The following is an 11150-nucleotide window of genomic DNA, read 5'->3' as shown; positions in this document are numbered from 1 at the left end:
CACATGACCATATTGACTGAAAAATAAAAAAGTTACGTCTCTCAGAAAAAGAATGGCGAAAAAAAAAAACGGAAAGCGAAAAATCGGCCGGTCGTGAAAGGGTTAATGGCATTGTGCACTGATTAAAAACGCAGAGAGCAAAAACGCAGCAAAAAAACGCACCAAATCGCGACAAAAACGCATGCGTTTTTGCCGCGGTTTTTTAGCCGCGGGTGCGTTTTTTGAGACAAAAACGCACATAAAAACGCAGCGTGAAAAAAACGCCTAGTGCGCACATACCCTAAAGGAAGGAAAGATGAATAACTCTCTGCCTCAGAAAATAGACAAAGAATAACAAGCCCCCCACATTCAAAGACTGCGGTGATATAGGAAAACACAATACACAGATAGATGATAGGATTAGCAAAAGGTGAGGCCCCCACTGACTAAAATAGGAAAGGACAGGAAAGGGGCTGATGGTGGCCAGAGAAAAACCCTGCAAAATTCCAAATTCCTGATAGTACAAAAAGGCCCTCAGATCGCACGATCTGCACTCCGTCCTATACCAGGCGCTCTTGTCATACCAATGAACAGAAAACAAGAATCATTACAAATTCAAAAAGCCACAAACACATGGACTTATATGAGCTATACTCCAAAAAAAAACTGCAGGGAGTTTCCCAGCTAAGCAACTGGGAGGGAAGATCCCTGCATGCCAATAAACTGAACACAACCACAGCAAAAGACAAACCCAGATAAGAGTAAAAAAACCAAACAACAAATAAAGAGCAAAGCACTTATCTGGGGTAGATGTGGTGTGGAGCAGAAAGAAGCAGGCTGGTGAACAAAGAACAACTGACATCCGGCATAGCCTGCTATCAGACCAGGATTTAAATAAGCAGAGAGTTAGCAATGGAAACACCCATAGCTCAACACACCTGGTCTATGTCCAAACCATTCCTGGCCACAAGAGGGAGCCTCCCAGCAGCCAAAGCATAACTGACATTCACAACACCTCACTCTGCTCAGCAGCCCCCACTCCGCTCAGCAACCCCCACTCCGCTCAACAGCCCTCACTCCGCTCAGAAGCCCCCACTCCGCTCAGAAGTCCCCACTCCGCTCAGCAGCCCTCACTCCGCTCAGCAGCCCCCACTCCGCTCAGCAGCCCCCACTCCGCTCAGCAACCTCCCACTCCACTCAGCAGCCATCAGTCCACTCATCAGCCCTTACTTGGAGTCACCTGTAGTTCTCAAACCAGCAAGTGACAGGTGTGGCTGCTACAAACATTTAAATCCCATGACACTTCCATCACAAGATCCCTTTTTTCTCTTTGACAGCATCACAGAGCTGTTCCTGCTTTCTAGAAAATATTTTCTTCACCCCAGTGAAGGATTCCCATCTACACCGCTCAGCGCTGCTCTATAATGTCCTCCATGCTGGTGTATAATGTCCTCCATGCTGCTGTATAATGTCCTCCATGCTGCAGCTGGTTCTGAACATGAGCTACATAGAGATAGGAGAGCAGGAATCCCTCATGTCTGTATGTTATATGTATGGGAGACATCATAGCAGCTATTATCCACCCACCAGCTCAGAGACAATTGAAAATTAGAAGTAGATCCTGTAGAGGGGAAAACTGGAGTCTTGTAATAGCCAGAAATTGTGTTATACCTCCTATACACACAGGACAGATTATTCTGAAAAGTCATTGATATGATATATATATATACGCTTTAACCCCTTTATGTCCGAGGACGTAACGGTACATCCTGAATCATGAAGAGGTGATCACCTCTGGCTGCTGCGGTGAGCCGGCGGTAATCCCTGCACATGTCTACTTATTTAAACAGCAGACATGTGTGCCTATTAACCCCTTAAATCTCGCTGTCAAAATGTTACAGTGCGATTTAAATGGCCGCAGCGGGAAAATCGCCTTTTCACGCCGCTATTGAAGGCCCCGTGGCGCAATCACTGGGAGCCGATGGTTGGCAAAGTAGATGCGGGTCATGTGATGACTCCTATTGCTATCATAACTTAGTTCCTGTTACAGCCGGCAGAGCTATTTATTTATTTTACTGCACTACATAGACCCGCCCACCGGCGGCTGTGATTGGTTGCATTGAGACAGCTGTCACTCAGCATCTGACTGCAACCAATCATAGGCGCCGGTGGGCGGGGAAGGCAGGGAATACCAGATGGAATAATGAGCGGCCGGCATTTTTAAAAGCAGGAGAAGCCGCCGCAGTGTGAACGCCATGCAGCGCCGCGCCGGTGATCGGTCAGTAATCGGTGTGTATGAGAGAGGAGGGTGAGGGATAGACCGACAGAGAGAGGGATACCGACCGACAGGGAGACAGAGAGACCGACAGACAGACAGAAACAGAGACCGACATTGCAACCAAAACGCACAAAAGAAGTGACATGTTGCTTTTTAGAACGCAGCGTATTGGCAGCAGCCGAAACGCTGCATTCTAAAACGCAACGTGGGCATGGATTATGCACAATCTTCATAGATTGTTCTGGGGACGCAGGACGCATGCAGTTATTCTGCAGTGCAATACGCAGCGTAACTGCATGCAAATACGCAACGTGGGCACAAAGCCTAACAGTAGAGCAGCATTTCTGCTGATCAGAGCTATGCAACTCTGATCTACAGAAATGAATGAACGATCATACTGCTGATCCTTATAGCCCCCTAGGGGGCTAGTAAGATAAAATTATAAAAGTTTTAAAAAATAAACAAAATACAAAAAACCTGAAAGTTCAAATCACCCCCCATTCGCCTCATTGAAAATAGAAAGATTAAAAATAAGTATATACACACATTTGGTATCACTGGTTTCAGAAATGCCCGATCTATCAAAATCTAAAATCAATTAAACAGTGTATTGGCAAAAAAATTCCAATCGCCAAAATTACATTTTTTGTCTTTTCAAATTTTGCACAAAATGCAGTAGTAGATGTGCAAAAATGGTACCATTGTAACCGTCAGCACAAGATACAAAAAAATAATCCGTCACTGAGCCCCATAGACCAAAAAATGAGAACGCTTACAGGTCATGGAATATGGCGTAATAAGTGCGCCACTTTTTTGGAATAAATTTCTGAATTTTTGTAACCCTTTAGATAAAAGTAAACCTATACATGTTTGGTGTCTACGAACTCGTACTGACCACAGGCATCACACTGACACATCAGTTTTACCATATAGTGAACACGGTGAATAAAATGTCCCAAAAACTATTGTGCAATCGCACTTTTTTTGCAATTTTTCTGAACTTGGAATTTTGTTTGCTATTTTCAAGTACACTACATGGTAAAATTCATGCTTTCATTTAAAAGTACAACTCGTCCCACAAATAATAAGCCCTAATATGGCAAGATTGACAGAAAAATTAAAAAACGAAGGGGAGGAAAATAATGAAAACGAAAAATGGAAAGTCGCCCGGGGGTGAAGGGTTTAAGAAATCTATATGAAGAAGAAAATCTGTGTCTGAATGCCTATAACCTCTGCAGATGTAACTTTGGCCTGAGTTATGAAAATTGCCTCACAGTAAGATCATTCTGGTTGCCTTTAGCAACCTGAGTGCAGTTTGAAGCTGCTGAGGTAAAGTGAAAGCTGAACTCTGATTGGTTGCTATGGACAACTATGACAGTCTGACTGTGAGGCAGTTTTCGTAACTGAACCTTAGCGAGTGTAACCAACATTTTAACATATAATTTTCCGTGAGTGAAGCTGAGGGTAATATAAAAATTATTTTTGGACATGTCATGGGATAATCTCTGGATAATTTTTGAGCCGGAATATCCTGAATATTGTAGAGTAAATGTCTTGCTCTTCTGGTGGCCACAGCAATGACTATGGTTGTAACACGTATCTATACAATGCGCATTTCTATCAGGGCGATGGCTGTGATTGGCCTACGTTTCCTCTTCTCCCGCGTGTCCTTCTTCTGGCTCGTTTCCCGCCAGTCTTCGGCGCCACAGCCGACATTTCACTTGCGCGAAACTTATAGAGTTCGCTTAGACCTGATGAGACTGGTGTACATACTGTGAAAATCCATGTCAGAATGGCTATATGGTCCTGTTTGTATAATGAGACAGCTCATGAGTCCAAATGTATTCAGCCTCCACCCTTCACCCACCAAGTCTGACTGACTCCTTCAGGTGGTACTGATCAGTGCGAAATTGTATCAGCAGCAGCAGGGAGGAGGGACACTGAGGATCTTTTGAATCAGGCCACATGGATAGAGATTCCACAGCAGCAGGGAGGTGGTACACTGAGGAAATGCCAGTAAGGATAATTGAGTGAAAATTTGGCTACAGGGAGGAGGGACAATGAGGAACTGTCAATCACATTAGGTGAGTGAGGATTTAGTAGGAGCAGAAAGGAGGTACATTGAGAAAATTGTCAATCAGGCTAGGTAATAAGAGATACAGCAGCAGAGAGGAGGATAATGAGGAGTTGTTAGGATAGATGTTTAGTGATTCAGTAGCAGTGGTGAGAAGGAACATTGATGATATTGTGAATCAGACTATGTGGGGGAACATTCAGCAGCAGCAGGGAGGAGGGACACTGAGGATCTTGTGACTCAGGCCACATGGATGAAGATTCTGCAGCAGCAGGGAGAAGGGACTGTGAGGAAATGCCAGTAAGGATAATTGAGTGAAAATTCGGCTACAGGGATGAGGGACAACGAGGAGCTGTCAATCATGCAGAATGGTTGAAAATTTAGCAGGATCAGCGAGGAAGTACATTGACAAAATTGTCAATCAGGCTAGGTGCTAAGAGATATAGCAGCAAGGAGAAGGCATAATGAGGAGGTGTTAGGATAAATGGGTGGAGATTCAGCAGCAACAGTGAGAAGGAAAATTGATGATATTTGGAATCAGACTATGTGGGGGGAAAATTCAGCAGCAGCAGGGAGGATGGATGCTGAGGATCTTGTGAATCATACCAGATGGATGGAGATTCAGCAGTAGCAGGGAGGAGGGATAATGAAGAGTTGTTACGATAGATGGTTGGTGATTCAGCAACAGTGGTGAGAAGGAACATTGATGCTATTATGAATAAGACTATGTGGGGAAAAATTCAGGAGCAGCAGGGAGGAGGGACACTGAGGATCTTGTGAATCAGGCCACATGGATAGAGATTCCAAAGCAGCAGACAGGAAAGGCACTGAGGAACTGTCAAGTCAGGTTATATGGGCAGAAACTGATGATAAACATTCAAAAAAGTTAAATTCTCATTTTGATCTGGATATTTTTTTATTACTATAATTATTATTATTATTATTATTATTAACCTGTCATGTCCCTAAATATAGGCATAGGGTCAAGTACTGGTGTTACAATGCTGCCTGGTTACCACTATGTGGAAGGCGCATACACGCCGAAACGCGTAGTCCAGTGGGACTACTACCCCCATCCATACTACTTGGCCCTATTCTGTGGATCTCTATTTTTATGAAGTTTTGAATAAAAATAAATCAAATAACTTTGTTATGAAATCAAGATTCTGTCCTGGATTTATTCCACTGGAGTTTTGGAAGTTTTCAAGTATGTAATATATAGCAATAGATCCCTCTGTGTGCAATGACTCTATATAATATATAGGAATAGATCCCTCTGTGTGTAATGACTCTATATAATATATAGGAATAGATCCCTCTATGTGTAATGACTATATATAATATAGGAATAGATCCCTCTGTGTGTAATGACTCTATATAATATATTGGAATAGATCCCTCTGTGTGTAATGACTCTATATAATATATAGGAATAGATCCCTCTGTGTGTAATGACTATATATAATATAGGAATAGATCCCTCTGTGTGTAATGACTCTATATAATATATTGGAATAGATCCCTCTGTGTGTAATGACTTTATATAATATATAGGAATAGATCCCTCTGTGTGTAATGACTCTATATAATATAGAAATAGATCCCTCTGTGTGTAATGACTCTATATAATAAATTGGAATAGATCCCTCTGTGTGTAATGACTCTATATAATATATTGGAATAGATCCCTCTGTGTGTAATGACTCTATATAATATATTGGAATAGATCCCTCTGTGTGTAATGACTCTATATAATATATAAGAATAGATTAATGAAACTATATAATATATAGGAATAGATCCCTCTGTATGTAGTGACTCTATATAATATATAGGATTAGATCCATCTGTGTGTAATGACTCTATATAATATATAGGAATAGATCCCTCTGTGTATAATGACTATATAATATATAAGAATAGATCCCTCTGTGTGCAATTACTCTATATAATATATGGGAATAGATCACTCTGTGTGTAATGACACTATATAATATATAGGAATAGATCCCTCTGTGTATAATGACTCTATATAATATAAAATAATAGATCCCTCTGTGTGTAATGACTGTATAATATATAGGAATAGATCCTTCTGTGTGTAATGACTTAATATAATATATAGGATTAGATCCCTTTGTGTGTAATGACTCTATATAATATATAGAAATAGATCCCTCTGTGTGTAATGACGCTATATAATATATAGGAATAGATCCCTCTGTGTGTAATGACTCTATATAAGGCCCCCTTAACATGTCCGTGAAACACGTGCATGTTTGTTCCGTTTCCGTATATACCGGAGACACGGCCAAACGTGCACCAATGTTAATCTATGATTGTGGTCACACGTGCGTTATTTCATTATGTCCGTGATCCGTATGTGTTTGCGTTTTGCACGGATGCATGTCCGTTATCTGCACGGAGCACGCACACGTGGACACAATGAAAGTCTATGGGTATGTGCACACACGTTAGTAAACACGTATGCATCTACCTATAGTCCGTGTCCGTTTGGTGTTTTTATTTCTAGTGATGTCGGCCATTCTTTCTATTTCTGTGTATGTCGGTCAATCTCCCTGAGTCCCTCGGTCGGTCTCTCTGTCTCTCTGTCTGTCTGTCCCTCTCTCACAGTCTGTCGGTCAGTCTCCCCCCTCTCTCATACTTACCGATCCCCGATCCCCGGCGCTGCACGGCTTTCTCACTGCTGCGGCGGCTTTTACTATTTTGAAAAAGCCGGCCGCTCATTAAACAATCTCGTATTCCCTGCTTTCCCCGCCCACTGGCGCCTATGATTGGTTGCAGTGAGACACGCCCCCACGCTGAGTTACAGCTGTCTCACTGCACCCAATCACAGCAGCCGGTGGGCGTGTCTATACTGTGCAGTAAAATAAATAAATAAATAATTAAAAAAAACGGCGTGCGGTCCCCCCCAATTTTAATGCCAGCCAGATAAAGCCATACGGCTGAAGGCTGGTATTCTCAGGATGGGGAGCTCCACGTTATGGGGAGCCCCCCAGCCTAACAATATCAGTCAGCAGCCGCCCAGAATTGCCGCATACATTAGATGCGACAGTTCTGGGACTGTACCCGGCTCTTCCCGATTTGCCCTGGTGCTTTGGCAAATCGGGGTAATAAGGAGTTAATGGCAGCCCATAGCTGCCACTAAATCCTAGATTAATCATGTCAGGCACCTCCCTGAGAAACCTTCCATGATTAATATGTAAGTGACAGTAAATAAACACACACACCCGAAAAAATCCTTTATTAGAAATAAAAAACACAAACATATACCCTGGTTCAACAATTTAATCAGCCCGAAAAAGCCCTCCATGTCCGGCGTCATCCAGGATGGTCCAGCGTCGCTTCCAGCTCTGCTGCATGGAGGTGACAGGAGCTGCAGAAGACACCGCCGCTCCTGACACCTCCACACAGCAACTGAAGACAGACACGCGATCAGCTGAGCTGTCACTGAGGTTACCCACTGTCACTGGATCCAGCGTTGACAGCGGGTAACCTCAGTGACAGCTCAGCTGATCGCGCGGCACTCTTCATTTGCCGCGTGGAGATGTCAGGAGCGGCGGTGTCTTCTGCAGCTCCTGTCACCTTCATGCAGCAGAGCTGGAAGCGACGCTGGACCATCCTGGATGACGCCGGACATGGAGGGCTTTTTCGGGCTGATTAAATTGTTGAACCAGGGTATATGTTTGTGTTTTTTATTTCTAATAAAGGATTTTTTCGGGTGTGTGTGTGTTTATTTACTGTCACTTACAGATTAATCATGAAAGGAATCTCGGGGAGATGCCTGACATGATTAATCTAGAAGTTATTGGCAGCTATGGGCTGCCATTAACTCCTTATTACCCCGATTTGCCAAAGCACCAGGGCAAATCGGGAGGAGCCGGGTACAGTTCCAGAACTGTCGCATCTAATGTATGCGGCAATTCTGGGCGGCTGCTGACTGATATTGTTAGGCTGGGGGGCTCCCCATAACGTGGAGCTCCCCATCCTGAGAATACCAGCCTTCAGCCGTATGGCTTTATCTGGCTGGTATTAAAATAGGGGGGGACCGCACGCCGTTTTTTTTAATTATTTATTTATTTATTTTACTGCACAGTATAGACACGCCCACCGGCTGCTGTGATTGGGTGCAGTGAGACAGCTGTCACTCAGCGTGGGGGCGTGTCTCACTGCAACCAATCATAGGCGCCGGTGGGCGGGGAAAGCAGGGAATACGAGATTGTTTAATGAGCGGCCGGCTTTTTCAAAATAGTAAAAGCCGCCGCAGCAGTGTGAATGCCGTTCAGCGCCGCGCCGGGGATCGGGGAACGGTGAGTATGAGAGAGGGGGGGAAACTTCAGTCACTCGGGGGATTAGCGGTCACCGGTGAATCCTTCACAGGTGACCGCTAATCAGTACTCGACACAGACAGAGCCGCGGTATGAGGATGAAGTCGGGTGAAGTTCACCCGAGTTCATTCTCATCGCGCAACTCTGTCGGCTGTCAGCCGACATTTCTAAACGACATTGTGCATCACACACACGGACATTCCATGTACACATACACGTTCATTCCACACGCACACACGGACGTTCTACACACAAACTAGCATACGCAATTCACACAGATGCCACACGGACCATAAAAACGGACACAAAAACGGGACACGGACCCGAAAAACGGCCCGTATGAAATTATTCTTGTTGTAATTTTGGGTGTATGCATATATCTAACTTTTTGACCACCACAACATACTAACTCTAATGCCACACTGTCCCAGGATTTTTTCTGTGTTTTTAAGGGGTAATGACTTTTTACTGTGTGATTTTTGATATCCGTCTCTAATCATGTGATATACTTTGTTGTTGGTATCATGTTAATAAAATTTGTATACTTTTTTGAAATCTTGTGTAATTGTTTCTCTGATGCACTACGTGATTACGCATGTCTAATGTAGGTTTATATATTCTGTTTGGTGGACATGCATATATAAAATATGGATTTCTATTTCCGCTTTTGGATTTACAGTACTGGGCAATAGTTCACAGAAAAGAGATGGAAACCTTATAAAGAAGAGGCACAAAAAAGGATCCGCATTCGTGATCACGAGGGAACATCTTCCTTTTAGGACACATTTTATTTTAACTTCTTTTGGAACCATCGAGAGAAGTAAAGTTCTGAAGTTTACCATTCCCCTTCCCTTCATCTCTCGTCCCCTGGCTGAACTTGTCTCTTTTTTTCATCCATTGTAACTACGTAGGTGTCTGAACGGATGAAACCTTCCGCTGTGCCGTTCACCTGTAATTACGTGGGCTGCGGAAATCCACAGATAAAAGCATTTTTAAACTTATTCTTCATATTTCATCCAGGTTCTTGCACTATTAATGCAGGAAAACAGCAAATTATCCGTCTTTCAAAATGCGAGAAGCAGCGTCGAGACAACTGGCTTTTAACATTCCTCCAGAATTCTTGAGCGGCAGATACAGGCATGCTCAAAAGTGTTGGCACCCTTGAAATTGTTCCAGAAAATGAAGTATTTGTCCGAGAAAATTATTGCAGTTACACACATTTATTTCCTTTGTGAGTATTAGAACAACACAAAACAACAGAGGACAAAAAAGAGACAAATTGGACAGAATTTCACACAAAATTCCAAAAATGGTCCGGACAAAATTGTTGTCCCCGTCAGCTTAATATTTGGTTGCACCCCCTTTGGAATAAAGAGCTGCAATCAATCGCTGGCTTTCACCATCCACAAGCTGCTTAGGCTAGGGCCCCACTTTGTTTTTTACCTGCTTTTCTGCTGCTTTTTCAACTGCAGCGTTTAATGCCAAAATGGATGTGTTCTGCTTTTCAAGCAAAGTCTATGGGAATTTGGTTTTCTTGAACTCACTTTGCAGTTCAAAATGCGCCTTTTTGTGGCAGAAATTTGGGCAAAAACTCAGCTTTGCAGTGCAAAACTCAAATGGCAAATGGCAGTTGTTTTTGCCATTTGAGTTTTGCACTGCAAAGCTGAGTTTTTGCCCAAATTTCTGCCACAAAAAGGCGCATTTTTGAACTGCAAAGTGAGTTCAAGAAAACCAAATTCCCATAGACTTTGCTTGAAAAGCAGAACACATCCATTTTGGCATTAAACGCTGCAGTTGAAAAAGCAGCAGAAAAGCAGGTAAAACGCAAAGTGCGGACATAGCCTTACTCCTCTCACCTGGAATTTTGGACTCTTCTTTATAAACTGTTCCAGTTCTCTCATATTAGAAGATATCTTCTCTTCTCTTTTCTTTTTTTTCTCTTCTCTTCTCTCTGCTCCTCTCTTCTCTTCTCTTCTCTCTTCTCTTCTCCTCCCTTCTCTTCTCTCTTCTCTTCTCTCTTCTCTTCTCTCTTCTCTTCTCTCTTCTCTTCTCTCTTCTCTTCTCTCTTCTCTTCTCTCTTCTCTTCTCTTCTCTCTTCTCTTCTCGTCCCTTCTCTTCTCTCTTCTCTTTTCTCTTCTCTTCTCTTCCCTCTTCTCTCTTCTCTTCTCCTCCCTTCTCTTCTCTCTTCTCTTCTCTCTTCTCTACTCTTCCCTCTTCTCTCTTCTCTTCTCCTCCCTTCTCTTCTCTCTTCTCTTCTCTTCTCTTCTCTTCTTCTCTCTCTCTTCTCTCTTCTCTTCTCCTCCCTTCTCTTCTCTCTTCTCTTCTCTCCTCTCCTCTCTTCTCTTCTCTCCTCTCTTCTCTTCTCTCCTCTCTTCTCTCTTCTCTTCTCTCCTCTCTTCTCTCTTCTCTTCTCTCCTCTCTTCTCTCTTCTCTTCTCTCCTCTCTTCTCTCTTCTCTTCTCTCCTCTCTT

The sequence above is a fragment of the Anomaloglossus baeobatrachus genome, chromosome 1 (genome assembly GCF_048569485.1).
Source record: "Anomaloglossus baeobatrachus isolate aAnoBae1 chromosome 1, aAnoBae1.hap1, whole genome shotgun sequence".
NCBI classification, from domain to species: Eukaryota; Metazoa; Chordata; class Amphibia; order Anura; family Aromobatidae; genus Anomaloglossus; species Anomaloglossus baeobatrachus.
Note: the sequence above shows the minus strand (reverse complement) of the source record.